Here is an 8,767-nt window from a genome sequence, read left to right on the forward strand (position 1 = left end):
TCTTTTTTGATGTTCAAAGTTTTGCGGATAATTTTGATGGCTTTTGTGGTTCTTGATTCTCTTCCACTTAAGACTTGTGTTTTAAAGATGAAGCATGTGTTGAGGCAAGGAAAGTCTCAACTTCCTGATATAGAAAGTTTAAAAACATGTGTGTTGGAGAAAGAGAAACAAGGGTGGATTCCCTTGTATCAAAGTAATCTCTGTTGGAAATAATAATCCCAACCACCGCAATAAACAGCTTGACAGCAGCCATACTTGTCTGACGCATTTTTGCAGGTTGGGTCTTTGTGATGTATTTTTGTAGGTTGCGTCTTTGTTTGAAGATTGAAGGACTAAAGCCAGCCGTGAACCATTCCGAAATGCAACAAGGAATTTAAAGCAGTTAATGTACTTTGGTAAATAGATATGGGAAAGAATTGAAGGACTGAAGCCAAACGTGAATCATTTCGAAATGCAGCAAGGAATTTAAAACAATTAATGTACTTTGGTAAATAGATATGGGAAAGAATTTATTAAGCGCCTATTGCCCACACTCCAAAACACCTGGACGATTCTGATCACACTCAACAACAACATCATATTAATTTCGCCCTATCATGAATTAAATGTAAAATTGTATGTTGAGTTAAATATGAATGTAAAAATTCATTTTGATATGTTAGAGAGTAAGAGAGTTGGAAACAAAAAGAGCTCAAGTCTCTAGGGAGAAAATGGTGGACCAAATTTTGGTGGGCATGTGAAACCAATAGTTAATGTGTTTTACTGTATGTTATTCCGCGTAAGTGTAAATCATCGTAAAACCTTTGTTTTTACTTCGTGAATGAGCCGCAGCCTCATGTGAATGTATTTTCATGTTTTAGAATATAATACTAAGTTTTTATTGTGTTGATCCAAATCTACTGTGTCATTTTTGCCGTGAGTAAATATTATTCATAAGTCTCTAAATCCAAGTCTGTGAACTAGCTTCGCGCTGCCTCTGCCCCTCAGCGAAAATTAAATTTCCTAAATATTTCTAACTTGGTATCAGGGTTAAACTTGTTAGTGTAAAAACAAGTATTTTTACTAATAGTGAAAATTATTTTGACCGTGGATTGTTTTTTTAGCATATTTACCAGCAGGTAGAAAGTTTTTTTACGATCAAAAATGGAAACATCAAGCACAAGCTTGACTAATCCTCAAATACTTGTAAAAACAAGTGTTTTTACTAATTACGCTCAGAAATGGAAACATCAAGCACAAGCTTGACTAATCCTCAAATATGTGTAAAAACAAGTGTTTTTACTAACAGTGAAAATTGTTTTGAGCGCGAATTGTTTTTTAGCATATTTACCAGCAGGTAGAAAGTTTTTTTTACCCTCAGAAATGGCAACATCAAGCACAAACTTGACTAATCTTTTTTTTACACTCAGAAATGGCAACGTCAAGCACAAGCTTGACTAATCCTCAAATACCACAGTTTAATGGCAAAAATTATGATTATTGGGCTATTACAATGAAGGTCCTCTTTTCTTCTCAAAACATTTGGGATTTGGTGGAGAATGGTTTTCAGGAACCAACAGATGCAGCAACATACAATGCCTTATCTCAACAAGAAAAAGATGTGTTAAGGGACAACAGGAAGAAGGATTCAAAAGCCTTGTTTTATATTTTCCAAGCAGTTCATGAAAGTATTTTCCCAAGGGTTGCAGCAACAACGAAGTCCAAGCAACCATGGGACACCCTTCAAATTAACCTACCAAGGCATGGAAAAAGTCAAGACTGATAAAAATGATGTTCTATTAATTAAATGGCTCTCGAGGTGAGATACCTGGAGAGCGCCCAAGCACTTCACACATACACGCTATATACAATCAGGAGAATAGCCTAGTATATATAGGCTTTCTCACAATCAGGGTGGTTTGAACCACTCCTTAAATATTAGGATCTGAGATCTAAAGTTAGACTCTCAATCCTATCATCACCATAACAGTAAACTAAGTTTGGCTTTCTCCATTATCTCCAACACTCCCCCTTAATGGAGAAAGGGTACTGAACAATAACATACGCCTGTTGGTCTAGTCTTAGCTAGGCTTACAATTAAAAACATGAAAAAAAAACTTGGTAATAGAGTTTTCATTTTAGTCTTCTTGCAGCAGAGCCCATACTTGTTCATTTTTGGATGAAGCTTCATCTTCACTTTCTTCGCCATGAGATAGTGATGTATCTTTGCTTCATTTCTTCCCCTATGAAGGAAAACTTGAATTCTTGTTTTCGTCCTTCTGAGAATTATGGCAGGCTGGATAGGAGAATTTTCCTTCTCACTATTTATGGTGTCAACTATCTGAACGCCAACGATGATGTCTTCACCATTCATTATTGCAACTTTTGTGTTGATTTCATAAAGACATGGTGTTTCAAGCCATGCTTCAAGAAATTTCAATTCTTCTTCAAACTTTGTTACTTTTTCCTTGTTGTTGTTGGTATCATCTGCACACACAAAAATATTAATGAGGTCATCACAATTTAAATTTTCTTCAGCTTTGTTTTCTTCTGCCACATCTTTGCAATTTGCTTCATCTGGCTCATCCCATTGATCTTCAACAATATGTTCCTCTTTACATCCTTCCTGAAAAACACCTCGTGAGTCTTCAGTCTCACGTTGTTGCAGAACATATAGTATCTCTTGATAATCGTGGTCATTTATAAAACCACTATACCTTATGAAAAAAATATCCTCAGGGTCAAATATGTCTAAAAGTGCAGCCATATTGGAAAGGTCTAGCTTATCTCGCTTCGAGATTTCTTTTCGACTCCACACGGTCCTCGAGCTCCAACAACCCCGTTACCTCGCAAGCGGGAAACTTCTCCCTTTGGCAGCTCTTCAACTGTAGAACCTTGTAGACTGTGGCTTCTGTGCCACGCAGGTCTTAGTGCCCTCGACTCTGGCGATGAGTGACTAAACAACCTCTCACAAGCTGGAAACGCTATCAGTATGTAATTCTGATACACATATTTCTGAAGGTGGGTTTAAATCAACAAAATATAATTTCTCATTTTCTGTGGCATATAATAATTTAGAAGAAAATTTTCCAAATTCGTTTTTAGATCTCCACAACCTACACCTTCTAGGTTACTCAAAACAATAAAATTTCTAGACAATTGAAAAATGGATGATTACTAGGAAGGACAAAAAATATTAGAGATAAGGTTCACTAAAGGGATTTGCCCCAATCTTGAAATTCTTAGCGTATCAGACTGCGATGATGATCTCGTTAAAGTTGGAACATTGCCAAATACACTTCAACAATTATCTTTTCAGGGGTGTTCTAATTTGAGGAAAATAAAACGGCATGGGTGTATGAAACGCTACTTATTGATCAGTGCCGAAAATTGGAGTCGTTGTCAGGACCTCGATGCAAAGACTGCATCGCTCCCCATTTTCTTCTCAATTAAAGAAACTAAAGTAGGGACCAAATTCCACCAATTCTCATGAATGTTTATCAAAATTTAACAACTTCTCCTGCGTTAAGCCCATTCACCACTGCACACAAAAGCGGATGATTGATAAAAATCTGTGTCAAATTCAGCCTCCATATTTAAGAAAAATCTAGAAATTTGCCGCCAGAAGCCTTCCCTTTTCTTCATATCGAACACATTTTCGTTTCTCCTTAACAATTAGATTGAAAAACAAGCAAATAAAACAGAACGAACACAGTAATTTACAAAGCTTCACCCGAATCTTTAACGCCGGACCACAAAAAAGCTCGCACACATCACAACACCTCCTAACACAAAACCACACACTCAATCTACGATGAACAAACTTCATGCAACACGGTTATAGGCGTTGGTCTTCTATGGTTCAAAGCAGTTTCATTCGAGCTCTGCCAGAGAGATTAATTGCCACGACGGGCTCTTTGACCATGGGCTCCTTCGCTCGAGCCACGAAGGGCCACACTACAGCCACAACTGCACCACCGCTTGGCCAACTCTCTCCGAGCATCCACTGGTCACACGAGTATCCGGTTCCTTCACTGCAAACAAGGCACCACCGTCCACCGGCTCCTCCACGCGACAGATTTCCTTCGCTCGTCGCACTTGTCCACCCAAATCTGGCGAAGACTCTGCTACAACGCCCTGACTCAACTTACAGGATTAACGGTCCTGAGCTCTGATACCATGATAAAAATGATGTTCTATTAATTAAATGGCTCTCCAGGTGAGATACCTGGAGAGTGCCCAAGCACTTCATACATACACGCTATATACAATCAGGAGAATAGCCTAGTATATATAGGCTTTCTCACAATCAGGGTGGTTTGAACCACTTCCTGAATATTAGGATCTGAGATCTAAAGTTAGACTCTCAATCCTATCATCACCATAACAGTAAACTAAGTTTGGATTTCTCCATTATCTCCAACAAAGACAATGAAGCTGCAAATGTTGAGGTGATATTTTGAAACACTTTGTGAGTCTGAGAATATAGACTCATTTTTTACACATGTAAGTGGGTTGGTTACTCAAATCAGGTCTCATGGTGAGACACTTGAGGAAAGAAGAATAGTTGAGAAAGTTTTGAGAAGTTTTCCAACAAGGTTTGAGGCCATTGTTGTGGCCATAGAAGAGACAAAGGATCTCTCACAGTTCTTAGTGGATGAGCTTAATGCATCACTGATTTCTCATGAACATAGATTGAATAGAGCAGTAAGCTCCTCATTGGAGCATGCCTTCAAGACACAAGTATCATTTGGTCAAGGTCGAGGCAAAGGAATATCATATGCTAGAGGAAGAGGAAGAAGCCCACACAGAGGTGGAAGAAGCAGCCCTTCAAGCTCCAATGGAAGAGGCAACAATCAAAATCCAATTCAAGGCCCAAGCCAAAATCAAGCACAAGGTCAGAGGTATGATAAATCTCAAGTTCAATGTAATTATTGTAAGAAGTATGGTCATTATGCAAATGAATGTAGAAAGAAGCAATATGACATTAGTAAAAAACCAAGTGTAAATTTCACAAGAGAAAATCAGAACCATGATAGCATGTTTTTAGCTTGTAATGTGTTGTGCTCTACAACAACCCCCCATTTCATATCATTATTTATTTAGGAAAACTATCATATGAAATGGGTGCCTTTAGTTTTGATTGGTATCAACATTGTATTATTCAAAAAAGGTCCGAAAACAAAATGAAAAAACATTATGAAAACCTTTTCGATAAACCCATTTTGATCTTAATAATACAAATAATCAATCTTTTATCATTGCGATAAAACGATCGCAAGATCGCATATCGCAATGACATAGGAAGCATACTTTAACGGCCCATTCATTTTCCCTGATGTGATATCGCTATCGGCGATCAGCAATATACTGTGCATGTTCTTAAAGCACCCCAGGTAATTCACCCCGATGCGATGCGATATCGCTATCGGCGATCGGCGATATGCTATCCATGTTTTCATAAAGTTCCCATATCCCCGATGCGATGCGATATCGCTATCGGCGATCAGCGATATGCTATCCATGTTTCGTAAAGTGCCCATACTCCCGATGCGATGCGATATCGCTATCGGCGATCAGGGATTTCAAAAGGTGTCAATATAAGGAGTTAAGTTTTCCCCGACGCCCGATTGCGGTAAAGCCAAAAGCGCAAATTTCAAAAAAAGTCGTTAAAACAGAGGGATATTACGATAATTTCATACTAAAAGCTTGATCTGTCGAACAATGATTTACCTACGCTCAACCGCCAAAACATCCAAGGCACGCTTAAATAAATCATTCGGCCGATTAATGATATGATGGTCATTTAAAGGATTGGCAGGTTCTAAACGGCCATTTAATGTAATTGTAAGTCCTAAAATCTTCCCATAGATTGTATCTGCGGCCACTTTAAAAGTTAATCCCTCATCACGCATTGATCAATATATCTTTCTCATATTCGATTTTCATTACCAATTCTCTGTGTTACGTTTATTTTCACTCCTGTGCAGAATTCTTCCAAAGCAAAAAACTCAAACAGAATGGGGAAGAAGTCTAAGAAAACCACAGTCGCTTCCGTTGCGCCAGCCACAGGACAAGTCGTCGTTGATCCAACAAATAAAAAGAAAGGATTGATATCTGATACTACATGTTCTAGTCTCGGCAAAACTACTTGGCAAAGTACCTACAATTTGATTGAAGTCGAAGAACCTGAAGTGACAACAGTACAAGCCTTTGCAGATTCAACTCGGAAATCTGATGGTACTTTAAAGGACTTAGCTGACTCCTTTCTTCATCAGATAGCAGCTTGGGAACAAATTCTCCCATATACGGATGTAGTGCGGTGGGTAATTGAGGAAATCCCAATCATGGACAGAACCTTCTGCACCAGAGACGGGAGAATTTTCGGTTCATTCAAGGCTGATGATTTAAGGCAAATGTATCATTTGCCTGAGCCAGAGAAGAAGTACAACAAGGCATTTTTGGAGAAATTCCGAAAAGAGAATGAAATTGAATCCGAACCCATCCGAGATTGGAGACAAAATCCGGCAAAACACAAACATGAATCTTCCGGTAAGTACTCGGTTGATTCCCTATGTTCTCCTTATTGTTATGCTGGAATAATGATGTATAGATTATGGGGGTTGCACGACTCTTCTAATTTCACTATAGAAATGATTCCCTTGATGGAAGCGACGTGTAACAGTGAAATAATGGATTGGGCAACTATACTCTCAGATAAACTAGCAACAGCTGTTCTTGAGTTCAGAAATAAGACCCGCATTACTGAAAGGTTAATTCCCCCATTCTACTATAGTGCCTATATTTTAGATACCTTGTGTTTTAATTCTGAATTTCTTGTGCTTGGCTGGAGGTGGACATCACAAGACCCCATGCCTATTCACATATACCATCAGAAATTATGGAAATCCTCTTATAAGCACCATTTATACTGTTAGCGCTTGAATCTGGCCTCAGGCTGAAGAAGGCAAAATCCAAGGCAACATCAAACCACTTAGCCTCGTAGCTAGCCCTACGAGGACAGGAGAGGGCTCTCTCCAGGTCTATCTCGGCAAAAGGTATTCAAAGGACTGAGATGACCAATAAAGAACACTGATTTTAGGCTAGTAAACTGATAGGGAAAGTTTGATTTCAAATTTTTAGGGTTTTGTTGGAAAATTGAGCACGACAATTTTGGGTGCGGGGATGAGACACAGTTTTTGCAGAGGTCTTTTTGGGGCAAGGTAGGAGATTGTTTTGATGCCTTTGAAGGAAGTGAATGGATAGGTATGACCGGTGAGGAGATAAGGAGAGCAAGAAACCATCAGGAGTTCTCCTTAAACAGATGAAAACACAGATATTAAGCAAACTTAAAGGCAGAGCATAGAAACCATGAATTCTACCTTAACACTTCATTTAATTAATTTGCAGAAGAGAATAGTAGGAAAATGATACACATAACAAACTTACAAGTACATGAGAGAAACACACTATCAACACAAATAACCACAGGAATCCCAAATAGTGCTGCAAAACCCTGGTCTTTCCTTTACCAAAATTGCAGAGATACAAAGTGTAATACAATAGAAGCTTATCCCTCAAGAGTCCAACCATGAAAATGACTAAGAAAATACATAATATAGGCAAGCTAACACCTTTCCTTGCCTCTAGGGGTCGAGCTCATCCTTTTAGGAGCTGTTTCAACCAATTCTAAACTGAGCACTAAAATCTAGGCAGTCAAAACAACTTGCCTCTATAAGCTAGGAAACCAATTCATTCATTAAATTTTTGACTTTTTATGAATGAATCTTCTAGAAGAGATAAATAAGTGCCATGAAATCATAAAATTACATCAATTACATCAAGGAGGATGAAAAATCCCTCCAAAAAGTCAAAACTAGTCAAATCTGCGTTTTGTTGAGCTGTAGGTGAAAATCTGGCAAATTTCCATGATGCGTAGCACCCCAATTCTCTACGCGTAGCGCGCCTTTGAGCCAACTTTTGAGGCACTTACCGGAATCCAAATGAGGAAAAAGTAAGCTTGTTGGAAAGGTCTGGATGTCTACTTTCCAACCCAAGTGGAATTTCACAATTTGGTGTCCATTTGCCCCTCCAAAATTGCAATCTCCCAAGACTGCTTCCTGTGTGTCCAAAAAGTGGTAGAAAGTCATTTTTGCATGTTTTTTGACCTTCTGAGGGCTCAAAACCTGATGGAATGTCTTGGAAATTGCTGAGCAAGTGTAATTTTTCATGACAAATCCAAAAATGCTGAGTTTTTGAGAAATGGACTTGCCCATCTTCAGGGTAGCGCGCGGCGCGCTACGCATTGAGGGCAAAAACTTGTTTTTTGACCAAAAAAATTCAAAAATGACCAAAATTGCTCCAAATTCTCTGAAATTTGAGCTGAAGGTGTGTCATTTAGTGCCATGCTCCTTCAAGGAAGCCTCAGCCAAAATATGAAGGGGATCGGGCCTTTTTCTCCGTTTTAGTGCCTTGGCCAACCGTCCTTTGAGTACCTTCATTCTTGCTTTACACACATGCATTCGAGCCCAATAGTGATTCTTCATGTGTCGGAGCATGTCTTTTTCCATGTTTGCCTTGGCCAGCAACTTCTCCAAATGAGTATTGACCCGGATGAGCATAGCCTCTCGCTCAATGGGTGTCAAATCACCGGGTCTCTTGCGAGCCAAGTTGCGGTCTTCATGGATCCTCCGCAACTCATCAAGAGTGTGCTCATCCTCTAGTTGCTTGTTGCGCTGCTCTAAGTAGGTGATTGTCCAATTTGCCATTTCCAACTTCTGCTGCAACA

Source organism: Pinus tabuliformis, chromosome 6 (assembly GCF_031772625.1).
Source record: "Pinus tabuliformis cultivar Carrire ecotype Pingquan chromosome 6, CPIR1, whole genome shotgun sequence".
Lineage (NCBI taxonomy): Eukaryota > Viridiplantae > Streptophyta > Pinopsida > Pinales > Pinaceae > Pinus > Pinus tabuliformis.